Source organism: Rhinoraja longicauda, chromosome 18, assembly GCF_053455715.1.
Source record: "Rhinoraja longicauda isolate Sanriku21f chromosome 18, sRhiLon1.1, whole genome shotgun sequence".
NCBI lineage: Eukaryota > Metazoa > Chordata > Chondrichthyes > Rajiformes > Arhynchobatidae > Rhinoraja > Rhinoraja longicauda.
This window is the reverse complement of record NC_135970.1, coordinates 25,943,291-25,961,104: the sequence shown is the minus strand read 5'-3', so window position 1 is coordinate 25,961,104 and position 17,814 is coordinate 25,943,291. Positions and strand designations below refer to the sequence as shown.

The 17,814-nt window shown below is 37.4% G+C and overlaps 1 protein-coding gene across 13 annotated transcripts in view; it reads left to right on the top strand.

Annotated features, from left to right (window-relative positions):
- The window catches only part of LOC144602333 (serine/threonine-protein kinase BRSK2), a 702,099-nt gene that overhangs the window by 166,797 nt on the left and 517,488 nt on the right, over positions 1 to 17,814 (top strand). The window lies entirely within an intron of this gene.

Below are 17,814 nucleotides of genomic sequence, written 5' to 3'. Positions count from 1 at the left end.
TTGGTAATGCTGCAAATAGTCTCAACATTAGCATGAGTACGATGGCTTGGACTTCAAATACATCACTACTAATTTTGCATTAAAAAGGTTTGTCAGAGTTTAAATAAGTTTTTCAGAGCATGTTACATAGAAACATAGATAGAAACATAGAAAATAGGCGCAGGAGGAGGCCATTTAGCCCTTCGAGCCAGCACTGTTATTCATTGTGATCATGGCTGATCATCCACAATTAGTAACCTGTGCCTGCCTTCTCCCCATATCCCTTGATTCCACTAGCCCCTAGAGCTCTAACTAACTCTCTTTTAAATCAATCCAGTGAATTGGCCTCCACTGCCTTATGTGGCAGAGAAGTCCACAAATTCACAACTCTATGGGTGAGAAAGTTTCTTCTCACCTCAGTTATGATAAATACTGTTGATCAATTGCTTTTGCTCTAAGGAAGTAATTTTACATATGTTGAGTCTCTGCTCTTTGGGGAAAATGAATTTTGGAGGTCTAAACAAAGTAAGAACTGTTTTTAAAAACGTTTAAGATAACCCTTTTACCTTTCTCCATTGTCTCTATATTTCCCCAATTAGAACTTAATTTTGTGTTTTCATCTTAATTCATGTTTTCTTCTTTGTCCAGCCTGGTTTATTCTTTGTTTGAGGATTCTTCTGTTTGATTAAAGAACCTAGTATTTTGACTGTATCTGCGCGCTGTGGTGTAAATATCTCATTGGAAATACATACAAACAAGTTGGTGGAAATTCTGGCCAAATGTCAGAAGGGTGAGTGGTGAGAGTCATTCCATCACCATTTAACAGCATAACATGGACAAATATAATGAGACGTACCATCCATTTCCCCAAAGTCCCTGGCTGCCTGAATCACATCCATCCTGTTTGTTTCAATTTGCCCTCGGCACGGCCCTCTGCTGGGAACCTGGCTCTCAGTACACTGGTGTGGACGAGTGCAGTAGGGGGTCTCTCTCAAAGTAGGCAGCCTGCTTCACTCACAGAGCTGCTTTGAAAGTTGGAGAGGCCTGACACTCACTGGCTCTCAGAGTTACCTCCGGCGCTACTCTGACTTCATATGTTTATGAACATACAAATTAGGAGCAGGAGTTGGCCACTTGGTTCCTCATGGCTGATCTGATTGTAGACTCAAGTCTGCATTCCAGTCTACCCACAGTATCCTTTTACACCTTGTTTTCAATTATCTATCTACCTTTGCCTTAAAAAAAAAGAGACATACTGCTTTCATTGTCCTTTGTGGAAGAGAGTTCCCAAGACTGATGTTCCTATGAGAGAAACAAAGGGTAATTTCTGAGTTAAATGACAGATCCCTTATTTTTTAACTGACCCCATTTCTAGATTCTCCCACAAGAGGAAACATCCCCTTTACATTCACTCTGTCAAAATACCTGTGGGTTTTGTATGCTTCAATCAAGTCCCCTCCACTCTTCTAAAAACACCATGGGTACAAGTCTAACTACATCAATCTCTCCTCATCAGACAATTTTCCTCTCTGATTTACCAGCCCAATCAACCACCTGTGAACTGCTTCCAATGCATTAACACACTTCCTTAAAAAAAAGACCATTACTGCACAGAGTACCCCAGATGTGGGGTACCTAGGCCCCATATAATTGAAGCATATTGCCACTAATTTTCTATTAATTTCCCCAAGCATCAAACAATAACATTCTTTTAGCTTTTCCAATTTCTGGCCTTTTGAGAATAAGGCAATAGAATACCCAGTTCACCCGCATCTCAGAACTCTACAGTTTCTGACATTTTTTTTTCCAGACAAAAAGGACAACCTCACAATTTCCAGCTTTGCACTCCACTAGCTATATCTTTGCTCACTCAACCTATCTATATCCCTTTGTAGTCACCTTATGCTCTTAGAGTCATAGGGAATCATAAGAGTCATACAGCATGGAAGCAGGCCCTTTGGTCCAACAACCATGCCAACCAAGATGCCCCATCTACACTAGTCCCAGCTACCCACATTTGACCCATATCCCTTTAAACCTTTCCTATCTATGTGCCTGTCCAAATGTCTTTTTAACATTGTTGTAGTACCTGCCTCAACTAACCCTCTGGCAGTTCATTCCATATATTCACCGCCCTCTGTGAGGAAAAAGTTGCTCCGCAGGTTCCCATTAAATCTTTCCCCTCTCACCTTAAATATATATCCTCAAAGTGAAATTAGATGCTGAATGTAAACTTAAGATCCTGGTGATTTAAGCCTTGGAAACAATTTGGATTGTTCCAGTTTTAATGTTTAAGTGTAAACTGCAATCTGTAAATACCAGATTAAAAATGAAGTCAAAAATCAATACTTTGCAGTCACTTTATACTTGAATTATTAAGTAAAAGGAAGCCAGCTAAAAAAAAAAGAATTTCCCATAATAAAACTGGAAGTTGCAACTTTAAGTTTTAGATGAATCCTTGCAGCTTTTCTGTAACATTATATGTTCATTTTTCATATTTAGATTACTTTAAACAGTTTATTTTTATACAGATTATTTTCACATCACACAATTGTTTGATAACATTTTTGAAGACTATATATTGCTTTGTATTTTAATCCCATGATCTACTACCCATTTAAGGTCATTAAGCTTATTAAATTCTGATAAAAATGCAGAGGAAGCATTCTGTTTATGTCTAAGATTTGAATTGAAGGGCCAGTTTTCAATTCTATTCAAATAAGTATTCCTGGTGACCAATGTCTATTTCCATCAATTACCAATCATGGTGCTTGAAAACTGCTACATCCTGATAATCGTTTATGGTGATCATTAAGTTCTTCATGAAAACTGTCACTGTAACTACACGAAATCCCCAAGTAATGACAGAGTTCTGTTCCTGAGTACTGTTCATAACCCGAACAGTCAGGAAGTCAGAAATAAACAAGAACAGTGTGTTGGAGAGGATCATATGAACAGCTGTGAAGGGAAATTGAGCAGATGCCAGAAGAGTGGTTGCCAGCTAACCTCATCAACTCAGTGAGCAAGTGATTTAGCTAAGTGCTACCAGCTCTGGTTGGCTCGACCCAACCCTAAATGTTGCAGCTCGTGGGTGGGAGATTGGAGATAAGGTAGTGGGGAGGGAATATAAGCCTGCAGCCTCCGCATTCTACAACAAGAGTTTGCAAGATGGTTAAGTATGGCAAGTCTTTGTGTGCTGGTTCCAGAAGTGGATCTACTATCATCCATAACAATCCATAACTGTGCGGCAAATTTCTACTCTAACTCCATTTACAAGTTTGCAGATGATAGCACCATAATGGGCTGGGTTTCAAACAATGATGAGATGGAGTACAGGAAGATGATGGAGAGTTGGGTAACATGCTGTCAAGTCAATAAATATTCAATTAACTTAATTTGCATCAAACTGTAGAGTCTAACTTCCACTATGCAATTATCTATTTTACGATTTGATATAGCTTGTATTTTAATAATGTTAGCGTAACATTTAAAACAAAATATATCAACATTAATGTCCTGATGTATATTAATTGTATTTCAAACTGTTTCCTCATTTTCCATCATGCCCATTGATTGGTCTTGTGGAAAATTCCCTAGAAGCGTTTAATATTTGTGCCCTGCATTACTTTTTTGGCTATGGTTGTATACATCTGCGTAAATAGAACTTATGTTAAAACTCTAGGCCCTTAACGTTTAAATCAAGCAGCCTTTTCTTGTTTAAGTTTACATATCATTGCACAACTGAAAGATCTTACAATGGTGATAAATACATTTGTAAATTAAACGTATTGTGTTAATTTGGTTATTCTGGAATCATGGAAATTTACAACATCTGAATGAAGCTATTTGGCACATTGAGTCAGTCAGTGTCAGTTGAAATAGAGTCACCCAGCTTAATTGTAGCTTCTGACATTAGGTCGATAGCAGACCTTACTTTTCAGGTACACACATGAGAACTGGTGAAGGTTTCTGTTTCAATATGCTTTCAGGGAGTGAGGTCCAGACTTATTTCAACCATCTGGGTAGGTAAATATCTTCCATCTTCTCTCCAATGTTAAACTATTCTCACAAAATATAAAAATACAGAATATAATTTGGTTCCACTGATAAACCAGTTTTATTATGGGGTTAAATAATTGCTGTTTTTAGGAATGTTCCAGTCAACCATTATCAGTTCGTAACTTATTGCACCAATCAAAATTTGGAAGATAATGATGAAAATTATGCAGATGTAAAGAGACAAGAATATTTCCAGATTAAAATTTGCTTATCATTCATACAATTTGAATTGAATGCATACCACCCTTATGGTGTACTAAGTTCTGTGCTCAGCTATATTTTAGTCTATTTGATTTTACGTGAGCTATTACGGAGTCTGGCCTGGTAGATTTGTGAATCCTTCAAATGTTCACGCCTCAGTTGGATAATTTATGTTAATTATAACATGGGATACTGGTTATTGCATAATGCAGAAGCAGTTTTAAGATTCACATGCCACAAGGAAAGGAGCTATCTTTAAAATTTGAAATATTTTTTCTCCCATAACACATATTTTAGATTAAAATTCCTGTTCCATTTGCAACGTGCATAACATTTGTGGGAAAATTGCATTAATAAACTCTTATTATTTTATCATGTGTTATAGAATGTAGAACTTGTATTTTTTGTTCAAGAATAGATCCATGAAGATTTTGCATTAAAACCTTTCGACTTCTTTCATAAATTCTTCATCTTATTCCTGATCTTTCAGAATGAGCAATAATTTCAGCCAAGAGATCCTGCTTTGAGCCATCATCTTTGACTTTCATGAACTGAGTAACATGCAATTAGCCTACTTTCTCTGATAGCTTTGCTTCATCACTTTCTTCCTAGTGGGCAAATGCCATGCTTTCTCTCCGTGATTCCTCACAACCAAGGTTTTGAAACCAGGATCTAAAGTCACACAGGCAGTTATCTCTCCACTCCATGGAATTAGAAGTTAACTTGGGGCTGGGCAAAACCAAATCTCGAGCTTTCTATTTTACTGACATTTAAAGAAACTGAAATTCTGTACAAAGCTGTTATTATAACTTGGAAGATTGCATTGAGGGCTTAACACATAAATATATGTGTTCTTAGCTGGACAGAGTACTGTGCCAGTGAGTTGCCCTGTAGATTATGGGCAGAATTATGGTCATTCAAAAATAATCACTGTTAACTGGGTTGGACCAGTTGGAAACAGTTTCTCTGTTCACAATTTATACCCAAAAGGACGGCTTGTTTTTCGATTTATTTTCAGCTTTATTAATAGGGACATCTACTCTCCTCTCCTGGTGAGTTGGCAGTGAAAAAAATCCTAAAACATATTTTTAGAGAATAGTCATCGGCGATTGCTTGATTGCTGGTCGTAAATTGCCACGAGCTTTCAGTGGAAACAAAGTGGCAGCTGCTGCATTTCCACTGCAATCTTTGGTATTATGTTTTTGAAGTGACTCCAGGAGCTTTTGTAGGAAAACAGCACAGTTTAATTGTGCCAGAATGAACACTGAAAAATTTTGATGGATTCACATCCCCTCACCAATTTAAACCACTGTATATCAAACAAGTGTTTTTAAAAAATCAAATACAAATTTCTATCTTGGAAGCCAGCTTATCGTGGACCACCAATGATGAACATTTAAAATAAACCATTTTCCCTCGAATTATAGGATTCATGATGAACCATAAGACATGATTTATACATTTGTCCTCCATTAAGTCATGTTTATTCTGTTTGTAACATGTTAATTCAAAACTCAGAATTTTAAAATCGCAGGACATGCCATATGATAATGATACATTCTTTTAAACTTTTTATACATTGTTTTTATCAATTTCAAATCATTTTATGGAATCTGAAGTATATTCCATGGAGTGAATATCATCATTAATGCTATTACCATTGCATTCAAAATGTTTGTAAGAGCAAGGACAGGCATTGGAAAGAAAGCACTTAATGCATAATAGTGTGGTGATAGGTTGAAGCTTGCCTTCATTCCCATGGTCTTGCCTTAAGTTGCATAAAAATCAATGAAGTATAATTTAATACACCTAGCCAGAGTTCCACTCCAATTCTATGAACATATCAGTATGCATTAATAAATAAGAATAATAAAAGAGAAAGATGAAGTGTTTTTTAAAGTAAGAGGAAGCACAACGAAATAACTTCACTGCATGAGATATCTTGAATCTATACAAGTCAAGAGTGTTTAATAGTCATATTTACTGTCATCCAAACAATGAAATTCTTACTTGCAGCAGCATAACAGGCCTGTAAACACAATACACGTAGATAGTATATAGTAAATAAAATCAATTAAAAATCTATTAATTAATTACTCTAATACTAGTGCAAAAAAAACCCAGAGTTCTTAGTGCAACCAAAGACAGTTCGTAGTTGCGATTAGTGTTGTGTTGTGTTTAAGATCCTAAACTGTTGGGAAGAAGTTATTCTTAAATCTGGTGGTCACTGTTTTCATACTCCTATACCTTCTTAGAGTCATAGAGTCATATGGTGTGGATACAGGCCCTTTGGCCCAACTTGCCCACACCAGCCAACAACGTCCCAGCTACACTAGTCCCACTTGCCTGCACTTGGTCCATATCCCTCCAAACCTGTCCTATCCATGTACCTGTCTAACTGTTTCTTAAACAATGGGATAGTCCCAGCCTCAACTACCTCCTCTGGCAGCTTGTTCCATACACCCACCACCCTTTGTGTGAAAAAGTTATCCCTCGGATTCCTATTAAATCTTTTCCCCTTCACCTTGAACCTATGTCCTCTGGTCCTCGATTCCCCTACTCTGGGCAAGAGACTTTGTGCATCTACCCGATCTACTCCTCTCATGATTTTGTACACCTCTATAAGAACCCCCCTCATCCTCCTGCGCTCCATGGAATAGAGACCCAGCCTACTCAACCGCTCCATATAGCTCATACCCTCCTGATGGTAGGCATGAAATGATAGGGTGGTCAGGGTGATGTGTGTCTATGATGGTACTAGCTGCCTTTTTTGAGGCAGCACCTCCTATAAAATCATTTGATGGTGGGGAGGTCAGTACCTTTGATGGACGGCAGTGTCTCTGTAATCTTCGTTTCTGGGCATTTGAGTTGCATGTGGTAACCAATCAATATGTTCTCTACCTTGAGTTTGAGTTTAGTTTAGTCTCATACATTTTATCAGGATGCATCGCAGCATGGTTTGCGAACAGGTCCATCCAACACCATAAGAAATTGCAGAGAATTGTGATGCAGCCCAGATCATCACACAAATGAATCTCCCTTTCATTTACTCAATTTACACTTCACGCTGCTCCGGCAAAGCCACCAGCATAATGAAGGATGAGTTGCATCCTGGCCACTCCCTCTTCTCCCCACTCCCATCGTGCAAAAGGTATAGAATTGTGAAATCACACACCTCCAGATTCAGGGACAGTTTCTTCCCAGCTGTTGTCAGACAACTAAACCATCCTACCAACAACTAGAAATCAGTTCTGAATCTATCTACCTCATTGGAGACCCTCGGACTGTTTTTGATCGGACTTTACTGGCTTTATCTTGCACATTGAATGGTGGTGCTGGCTCGAAGGGCCGAATGGCCTACTCCTGCACCTATTGTCTATTGTCTATTGTATCTGTACACTGTAGAGGCTTGATCGTAGTCACGTATTGTCTTTCCGCTGACTAATTAGCACACAACAAAAGTTTACACCTGTAAGAGTGTATTCATCGATATAATGAATCTATGTAACCTATTGAATCCAATAACCATAATTACCATCATATTTTAAAGAGAGAATAAGTGCTGCTAGTAGTTAACGTGCTGCTGCATTGACTGAACTTTCTTTATCCTTGGGGATAAAACATGAAATGTGATAAAAATATGTTTTTTTCCCTTAAGTATTTTGAGTAAGCCTAAGATAAAGAATGAAAAGAGCTTGTATTCTCATAACTAATCTGCATCATGTTTTGCCTGTCCTATTTCTCTAGCATTCTACTCTCTTGGTTTTTACAATCTTCAGCGTCCACAAGCTAATTACAGACTTGTCGCACTGACCATTGACGCGTATTTTTTTTTCCTGAATCTCCAAAGCACTGGAATATTTTACCTTCTGCAATCGTTTCCGTTCACCAGACATATGAAGCCCCAGTCTGACACCATCTTCCTGATTTAAGTCAAAGTGCTGGAATAACTCTGCACGTCAGACAGCATCTCACATCTATAGGGAACATGGATAAGTGATGTTTTGGGACGGGGCCCTTCTTCAGACAAAAGGGTAGCATCATTGCATCTTTTATGTTCAATTGGTTTAAGGTCTTATGTAAAACACCTATGCCATTATGTTGGAAAGGGTGCAAAAGAGATTCACCAAAATGTTACCTGGGCTTCAGGGCTTGCGTTACACTGAGAATTGGATAGGTTATAAATTCTTTCTTTGGAGTGTAGAATGCTAAGGAGTGACTTTATTGAACAATAAAACAATATCATGAGATGCATGGATAAAGTGAGTGCAGTGTTTTTTTTGCCAGGATAGTGTCCTTTAGGGATTCTAAAACTAGAGGGCATAGGCTTATGGTGAAAGTGGAGAGAAATAATTTAATTGTAACTTTTTTGCTCAGAGGGTAGTCCCTATCTGGAATGAGCTGCCAAAGGAAGCAATAGAAGTGGATGCAATTTTAACTTTTTACAAAATATCTTTACAGATCTATGGATAGGAAGGGCTAAGGGCCAAATCCAGGCAAAATGGGACTTATCCAATATGCCCTTGGCATGGACAAGGTGGGGCAAACATGCTGTACTACCTATGATGCTATGACTTCTGAAAGTACAATCTCCCTCAGTATTTTATCGGCGTGCCAGCCAATAACTGAAGATGAGTGTTATCAATTAATAATTTAAAAAAGAGCAAGTTTGATCTGCTTTGGGAATTTTATCCCAACACCAGCTAAAAATAATTCTTCATATGCCATATATTGTCCCTGCCCCAGGTAATTCCTTGTGAAATGTAGCTGCAGTGAATCATCTCCATGTGGCTCTTTTATGCTGCAGCCCCTCTTGCTGCCAGGCAGGGGTTTGCTGCAGTGAACTGTTGATTACTTAGCATGGCAAGTCCTCAGTGATGAAGTGAGCAGGGGAGTCAACAGGAAAGGCCAGGTTGGGTTGACTCCAGGGCCCCTGATCAAATTCTACCGCAGCCTGCTTAGACATATGTGTGCAGAATAAATGGTGAGAATAAGGGTAATGGAGAGTAAATATGTTGGCTAGATTTACTTTTAAATTATGAAAATAGTATTTTTTTAATCTTACACTAGATTTAGAGTAAACCATATAACGGATTTTGGTCAATGACTACAGATTGCAGCAGAACTACAGTCAAATTTTAATTCCAAATTGTGAGTGAGTCATTTTCATAAAAGAACATTAAAATTTAATTCATTACAATAAATAAAATTTGGGACTCATGATTCCACGGTAGATACTATTTATGTTCACCCTAAAATTTATATAGTTAAAATAAAATCATACATATTTTACATGGTTATTAACGCACTTCTTTTAAATATATAATGTCCCATGATAAATTGCATTGCAAAGCACATTGGTGTCGTTAGTAATGTAGTGACATCATAATTATGCACTGGAACAAGTCAAAGCCATTTTTCAACATGAAGGCAAAACAATTGAAAATCTCAATTTATTCATGATTTGTCATAGCACCAGTCTGGGTACTTTCCAATGTAGAATGGTTAACAATCGTCACTGGCAGTCTCTATAACTGGTTCAGCTTTGTCGAGGCCTGCATACCAACTGGTAGCCTGCATTCTCATTCTCGCTCTGGAAACCCAAGGAATATAAAGAAAATTACAAGACTGATAATATATTCTTGATGCGTTTCATGTTACTTCGAACTGGAGAAGAAAATAAATCTCACCAGGTTACAAAATGTTGTGTTTAGCATAAATTGCAATATGATTATGTTTATTTCTTTACCACTAATCTTTCAAAAGGGTTGAAGTGTCATTTCCCAAATGTTTTTGCTTGTTCAAGTTAAGTTGAACCTGAATGGTTGTTGGACCTGGGAGTAGACTCATCGAATCGTCAATTAATATAGTTTAGAAACAGACCTTATGGCTCAACTTGTTCATGCTGACCAAGATGCCCATCAAAATGCTCATTTGTCCATGTTTGACCCATGTCCCTTTCGTATCCATGACCCATCCAAATGTTGTTTTAATGCTGTTGCTGTACTTGCCTCAACCACTTCTTCTAGCAGCTCATTCCACATAGGTACCATCCTCTGTGAAAATGTTGGTCCCTCAGGTTCCTATTAAATCTTTTCCCTCTCATCTTAAACCTATGCCCTCTACTTTGTGGTTTGCAAACCATGGAAAAAAGACTGAGATGAAGAGTAAAAAATCATAAACCATCATCCAAGGGCAGTAACAGTAACTCTAGAGCAGACTGGAAAAATGCTGCTTTGCTGTAGGATGAAGGGATGCATTGAATCGTGTTGCTACAAAATTGTGCAAGGGCAAAATATCATCAGTTTTTAATAAAGCATCTGGAAGGACCAAATCATTTTAGCTGTGCACAATTATTTAAACTTTAAAACTTGTTATATCTGACAATTTTAATTAAAATGCTATTTTTTATTCACTGGTCTATACAAGTGATATGTATTCCAGCAGTGATATCGTGTTATCAGTCATCGACATTGACTTTTACTTTTCACAAAAATAAATTCTTGAAATTTTGATCTAATGTTCAAAGTGAAATGTCTGTCTTCATGGTTTATAGTCATATTGTCACACAGTGCGAAAACAATTTACTCACGCCGCCCAACATGCCCCTTCTATGCAATTGACTCATCTAAATTATATATTACTAAAACTCTGTTTGTTTGTTATTCTGAGGGATGCTAGTCTGAGGGACTAACAAAATTCCATCAAATGTTCCTCAGCCCACCTGCCCAACCGATCAAGATCCTGCTGCAATCTTTGACAACCATCTTCACTATCTACGATACCACCCACTTAAGTGTCATTTGGAAACTTGCTAATCGTGCCTTGCATGATCTCATCCAAATCATTGATAGAGATGGCAAACAACAGTGGGCCCAGCACCGAATCCTGAGGCACACCACTGGTCACAGGCCTCCAGTCTGAAAAGCAGCCTTCCACCATTACCCTCTGCTTCCTTCCATGGAGCCAATTTTCTATTCAGTCAGCTATCCTTGGATTCCATGCGAGCTAACCTTCCAGAGCAGCCCACCATGCAGAGCATTGTCATAAGCCTTGCAAAAATCCATGTGTACAACATCTACAGCTCTGCCCCTATCAACCTTTTTGGTCACATTGTAGTCTTCCAGGAGTTCTCTCATATCAACATTAATTGAATTAACTATTGAGATGTATCTATTTTACGTATACACCTTAGATATATCCTTAGTTTTGTGGTTTTCTCTGTTTTACAGTGGATCAGGTCAACTGTTCAAGGTATTTCACAAAATGCTGGAGTAACTCAGCAGGTCAGGCAGCATCTCTGGAGAGAAGGAATGGGTGATGTTTCGGGTCGAGACCCTTCTTCAGACTGACCAGCATCTTGTACCAGCATCTGCAGTTATTTTCCTAGGTCATCTGTTCAGATGGATAAGATTGCTGTAATTTAACTGCCATAAACTGTTATGGCTTAGTTGAACCACTCTTGTCATTTGGACAGAATGTTACAGATTTGTGCCCCATTTTTTTGTAGACAAAAATTGTGCGGTAAGCCCCTAAAATAAACATACATGTTTTTGAAGTCTAACCCTCACTTTAGGTAGGGTTTAATTAAAGTCAATATTAAAGTAATGTAGTTACTTACTTTTAAATGTATTAAAATATTTTGCAGCGAGTTGTTCTGAACTCTTGAGATGGATCTAAGGGTAGTTTAATGTGATTACTATTTTCAGTAGCCTGCTTCTCAGAGGATGCTGAAACCGGAAGATAGACATTAAATAAACATCATCGGGAGAGTTCACTTGTCTTTTTCTTGTTGACCCATCAAGTGCACACTTAAGTTACTCCTAGTCAAAAACAGTGAACTTACTCGTGTGAAGTCAATATTCTCCAGAGGCGTCTATCTGAAACCTATCTATCACTGTGATGTGTGATCCAAAGCATTACATTGCAAATACCTCTGATAAGTTTATTTTGAAATTTAGTTTTTCAAAATAATGGAGAACTGCTAGAATTTAGTTTCGGAATCTTGACTGGAAATGTTCCACGGGTTTTAACTCGATTTAAAACAAAGACAGCTGAACTGCATTGGTAATGGAGAGCAATTGTTGATCAGCTAGAGCTTAATGGAATAAAGTAGGCTTTGTTCAGCTTTTTAAATTGTAAGAATGTAGACATGATGTTTGCAGCTCTCAATGGGGATGAGTAATGACAAGAAATTGAAAATCATAGAAAAAGATGAGACAAGACAAAGACTGAGCGCTTTCTTAGCAAGCTGAAATGATGTTTTATTGTGAGATGAATCACTCTGAAAAAAGTGTAATTGTTGCAAAAAATAAGGCTTTGATCATTTTAAACTGTTTCTGCTCTGGCAGTTCTCCATTATTTTGAAAAGCAGGGTTTTTCAAGTTCTGTTTATGGGTTATTGGGCCAATTGTATTTGCTGGGCTGGGGAATAGGTTCTGCTGAGCTTATACCTAATACTCTCCCATCTTCTGCCTGCTTTTATCATTTATTTTCAATCTGTGTTGTCAATGGAACCATTGTTCCATAAATTGTTATGCTTGGACAAAGTGTGAAATGTAGCGTAAGGTACATTAGAGAATTGGGGAAAATATGATTAAGTTTTAATAATACTTGTAGTTAAAATGCCATTGTGTCAAATTGAACAAAAAGTCCAGATTGCTTTTAAAATTATAAATTTTGTGTTTTGTCAGGTGAAAATCGACTGGGCTTCTAAATCAACCTATCCCATATTGAAAAGCAATTCAAACAAGTATTTCTAGTAGACGCTTCGAGAGTGGGATTCATAAGTAATATTTGTTAACATGGTCATCGTTTGGAATGGGGTTTGGGCTTGTGTTGAGGAGAAATTGGGCTTGTGTTGGGGAGAAAATCACATTGAATGGTAGTGCTGGCTCGAAGGGCCGAATGGCCTACTCCTGCACCTATTGTCTATTGTCTATTGTCTAAATTCGACAACCTAGCTCCCATAACTTGTCACCTTCACAGTCCTGCTGTGAAATGTTTTTTCCATGTAGATTCATGGCTTTCCTAAAGTTTCCTTTCTGCAAAACAGAAAGGTGAGGAAATACCATCAGAATTCCTATTTTGGCTGAAAATAAGTGAGGCAGATTTTATTAGAACAAAACAGTCTCCTAAAATTGTTAATCATTTAGTTTTATTTATTCTTTGCTTGGGTTGAGTATCTAGCCTTTAGCTTAGAGGTTTGCAGATTTGTGATTCAAATACGGATGAATCCTCTGCTTCACCATCACTGCATAATGCGATGTATTAGAGTGTTCAAGCAAAACATTAATGGGATTCTGACCTCATAAAAATAGGTAACCACTCTGATGCTAATTATTGGAAAATAAAAAAAAGATTAACGTAATAAAATGTCAACTGATTTATTTTTGAAATATTTATTGTGACACTGAAGTTTACAAAACTAATGTCTGCTTGTGTTAACAAATAAAACAAGATATACAAGAAAATATGAACAGGATAAGCAAGAATAAAATGGTGTAAGCCAAATGATACAATTGATATTTACATCAGTTTGTTACCAGTTCGATTAGGTACCAGAAATCTTTGACGGTGAACCACATGTGTTATTTGTATCCTACATCTGTTATGTGGAATGGGATATTTAGTTATTCGGTATTGTATGAATTCCACCTGATGCACTGAACAAAATGTCATCGTCTTATTCGTAAGGTATTGAACCCTTTCTCTTGATTCCAGCAAGTGAAACTGTGATCAAATGACTGACAAAAAAAAGTCAAATTTAGGTGATGGTTACCAGCAATATAAGCATAGAATGCACAAAGTACATGGCCATCTGTCAGAATTTATAAAGAGAAAAGACCAGATAATATTTTATCTTGTCAAAGCTCGGTCTGGTACTCTGAGCTACAACATGATTTGCTGCATCTGCCAGATGCAGTTCAGTCCCTACTGCCACTGTCATCATTTGAACCTGATCCATAACAGCGTTGGGCAGCAAACCACAAGACACTAGCTAGATTTTGCATTGCACTGTTGAGTAAAAGGTCACAAACCACAGTGATTGATGGCTTCGTAGGTCATCCCCATTATCAGAATCCTGTAGTTTGCCCAACGCCTTCACTAATATGGGTTTATTGTTGTGAATTTTGCTCTTTTAAAAAAAGATGTGCAACTAATTGTGATATTACGTATTTTATTCATTTTTTTTCTTCCCTAACCGATCAATGCACACAGCAACTCACGATAAGCACATGTCTGTTACGAGCAAGATTCAAGAGTGTTTATGTGTCATATACATTGAATATAAACTTGAAATTCTTAGTTGTTGCAGCTTTACAGGCACATTAGAGGCAACAATAAATATACAATAATTTTTCGGTTATTCTAAATAAACTAGACCATGATAGTGCAAAAAACAAAGTATGCCATGGTTCAGTAGGGCTGAGGTGGTTGAGGTAAGGTTGTGGTTTGGATTGTGCAGACTGTTCAAGAACATGATTGTTGATGAGCAGAAACTGTTTTTGAACCTGGAGGTAAATTTTCTCCGACTCCTGTACCTTCTTCCCAATGGTAGCAGCAAAAGGACAGTGCAACTTATTTTCTGTGTTCTGGATACTCTAAATGCATTTCATTCGTTTCAACACAAATGTACTTTTTGTGAAAAAAAATTGAAATTGCTAAATATTCTTCCAATTTTTGTCAGTTGCATGAGACTTTTGGTTGCAGAAATATTAGGCAGAGTTTACTGTAATATGCTCCTTTGTTTTTGCAATAATGCTGCATGCCTTTTTAATTACCAAAATTAAAAGCTAAGCATTTGTAGTTTTAAATTCTAGGCATGGAAATCTCATTTACTGAGCCTGGCAATCAGCTTGCATATACAAGCTGTATAAATTAGTCTCAAATGTGCCTCCAGAGGATAAATTAATTTTGGACATTGGATGCGTGCTATAATACCAATTATTAAAACAAAATTTCTAACAGAGCTTAACATATTCTTTAAAAATAAGCAGATCAAAATGAGTTTCTTTACCCTTTTTAGTGGATGAAAAGTCTAGTTTCAATGAAAAGGGCTTATCTGGCCTAATTGCAGTGCTTGAGAGATTTGGGAAAAGAATGGCAGCAGGTAATCCTGCAAATGTATGCAGCACAAAGTGGCAGACCTGTAAAAAGAGATAACAGAATGTGGCCAAAGTGCCCACTGCAGGAGGGATGTGAATGAATAAAAAGATGGCAGATGGACACAGCAAAATGATACTATATTTAGCAGTCATTAGAACTTGAGCGGGTGTGTGGCGGGTGGTCAGTATGAAGTTTATGGTATTGTCCATTTTACAAACTGTTTTTCTTTCCCTGCATGCATGCATTGCCATGCATCTCTGTACCAGCGAAATGCAAAAACTGATGTAACCTCGTTCTCTGGCCTTGCTGCTCTCTCGCTCACTCTCTCTCTCGCAATCCCCACGAGCTGCAGTTTTCTTGTGTACTCTTGATACACACACAAAAATTACAACAATTTATGCGAGAGATAATTAGACAGCCAGTGCTTATAACGTCACAGTTAAGCGTTTGTCATGTAGATTTCAAAATTGCCAGCTTGGAAGTATCATTCTTCAATGCATACAGTTTTACATCTATGTGTTGGCATTTTGTGTTGTAAGATGCTTTCTCTATGAATTTTTTCAACAGCAGGAATTTGAATCAATGCTATGTAAAATTGATCTCCTTTCAGTGGTTTTGCTGTCAGTAATACAGGCTATCCACACTTTATTGCAATTCAATTTGTGAAAATTCCCCCCGACACAATTCATAAAGGTTTGAGGTACGGGACAAAATTTGGTCTCACAGAATTTATGTGAAAAACAGAAAATAGCAAGATTTTTTTTTAAAACTCGCATGTGCAGATGAGGTATCTTCACTTTACGGAAAATAGTGGCATGGCCTGTTTCCTAGGAGCATAATCTCCCATAATGTGGGTATTGTCTGTACTTGCCATTCATGGAATACTGACAGCTTGTACCATGTTGCTGGGGCAAATTGGAAAAGGTTTGCTCAAATACATTGAAGGACATTGAACGTAGTGTAAGGCGATAGGTTAGTTGAAATTAATCCTCATTGCATAAGAAGCTCATTTATTGAGGCACCCTCCCAACTTATTCATTGAAACTAGACTTGTTGTAAGAGGAATAGAGTCCACTGCTTGGAGATAGTTTACCAAACATGACAAAGAATACTGTAGGATCAACAATAGCAGATTAGATTTTATTCACGTCTCGGGTTGCTTTGTGATTTTCTTTAGCTATGTTTAAAAATGACATAAATCCTACACGCCATTTTGTCATTTCCATTATATAATCCTGATTATGGATTAGTAGGGGTACTATCCAAACAACTTCTGTATATTTGGATGCATTGTTATCATTATATCCAGCATATATAAAAATACCACAAAGTGAATTATTACAAGAACAGTCTTGTTCTCAAACCAGTATATTAAAGAAATTGTCTGTCAGAATGCAAAGCTTTTGCTGTTTACAGCAGAGCTGTTGGTATCTCCACACTATAACACTAACTTAAAACAATAAACGCAATTGGTTTTAATACTTTCATGCACACCTGATAAGCATTGTATTGCATTAAGCCTCGCTGAATTTTGTATGAGAAATAAGCAGCAATATTGACACTTGCGGGAACAGGACATGGCACCGTTTTACCATTTGAGGGGATTTCCTTGCATCCTTTGGTTCCAATGTTATTTCTGTTCCAACTTGTTGGAAGTGTGAGCTGAGAATGGCAAGGCATTCTGGTTTCTGGGATCTCTGTGAATGATGCAATCAGTCCATCTCCTTAATCATATATGTCTGGGAAATAAGCAGAAGAGCAAGATGGGGATAGAGATTTAGCGTCAAATTAGTTGCTGAAAGAAAATGAAAGGCATAAAGTCATAGACAGGCACAGAGCACTGAAGCTCAGAAGCAATCCCTTTGGCCCATATTTCCTATCCATGCATCTGTCCAAATGTTTTTAATTGTTGTTACTGTACCCAGATCTATCTCTTCCTCTGGTAGTTCGCTCAATGCATGCACAACCCCTGTGTGAAAATGTTTCCTCTTAAATCTTTCTCCTCTCATGTTAAAACGGCGCCCTCTAGTTTTGGATTCCTCTATCCTGGGGAAAATACTTCAGTTATTCACCTTATCTATGCCACTCACAATTTCATAAATCTCATTGTCACCACTCAGCCTTTGACACTCCAGGGAAAAATGACCCAGGCCATCCAGTCTCTCCTTATAACTCAAATTCTTCAGATCTGGAAACATCTTTGTAAATTTGTTTTTACCCTTTTCAGTTTATTGCAGGGCATCTAGAACTGTATGCAGTACTCCAGATGAGTCCTTACCAATGTCTTGTACTTTGTTAAATATTGTTTTAATTTAAGGGAAAATTAAAAGCAACCCTTAAAACTAACTCTGTGTTTGGTTTATTGATGATCATATTTAATTGAAAACATTAATGAGTAATGTTAAATATGTATAACCCGAGAGAACTATACTTTTAAATTTGTCTTCTTAAATAACAAGCTTTACA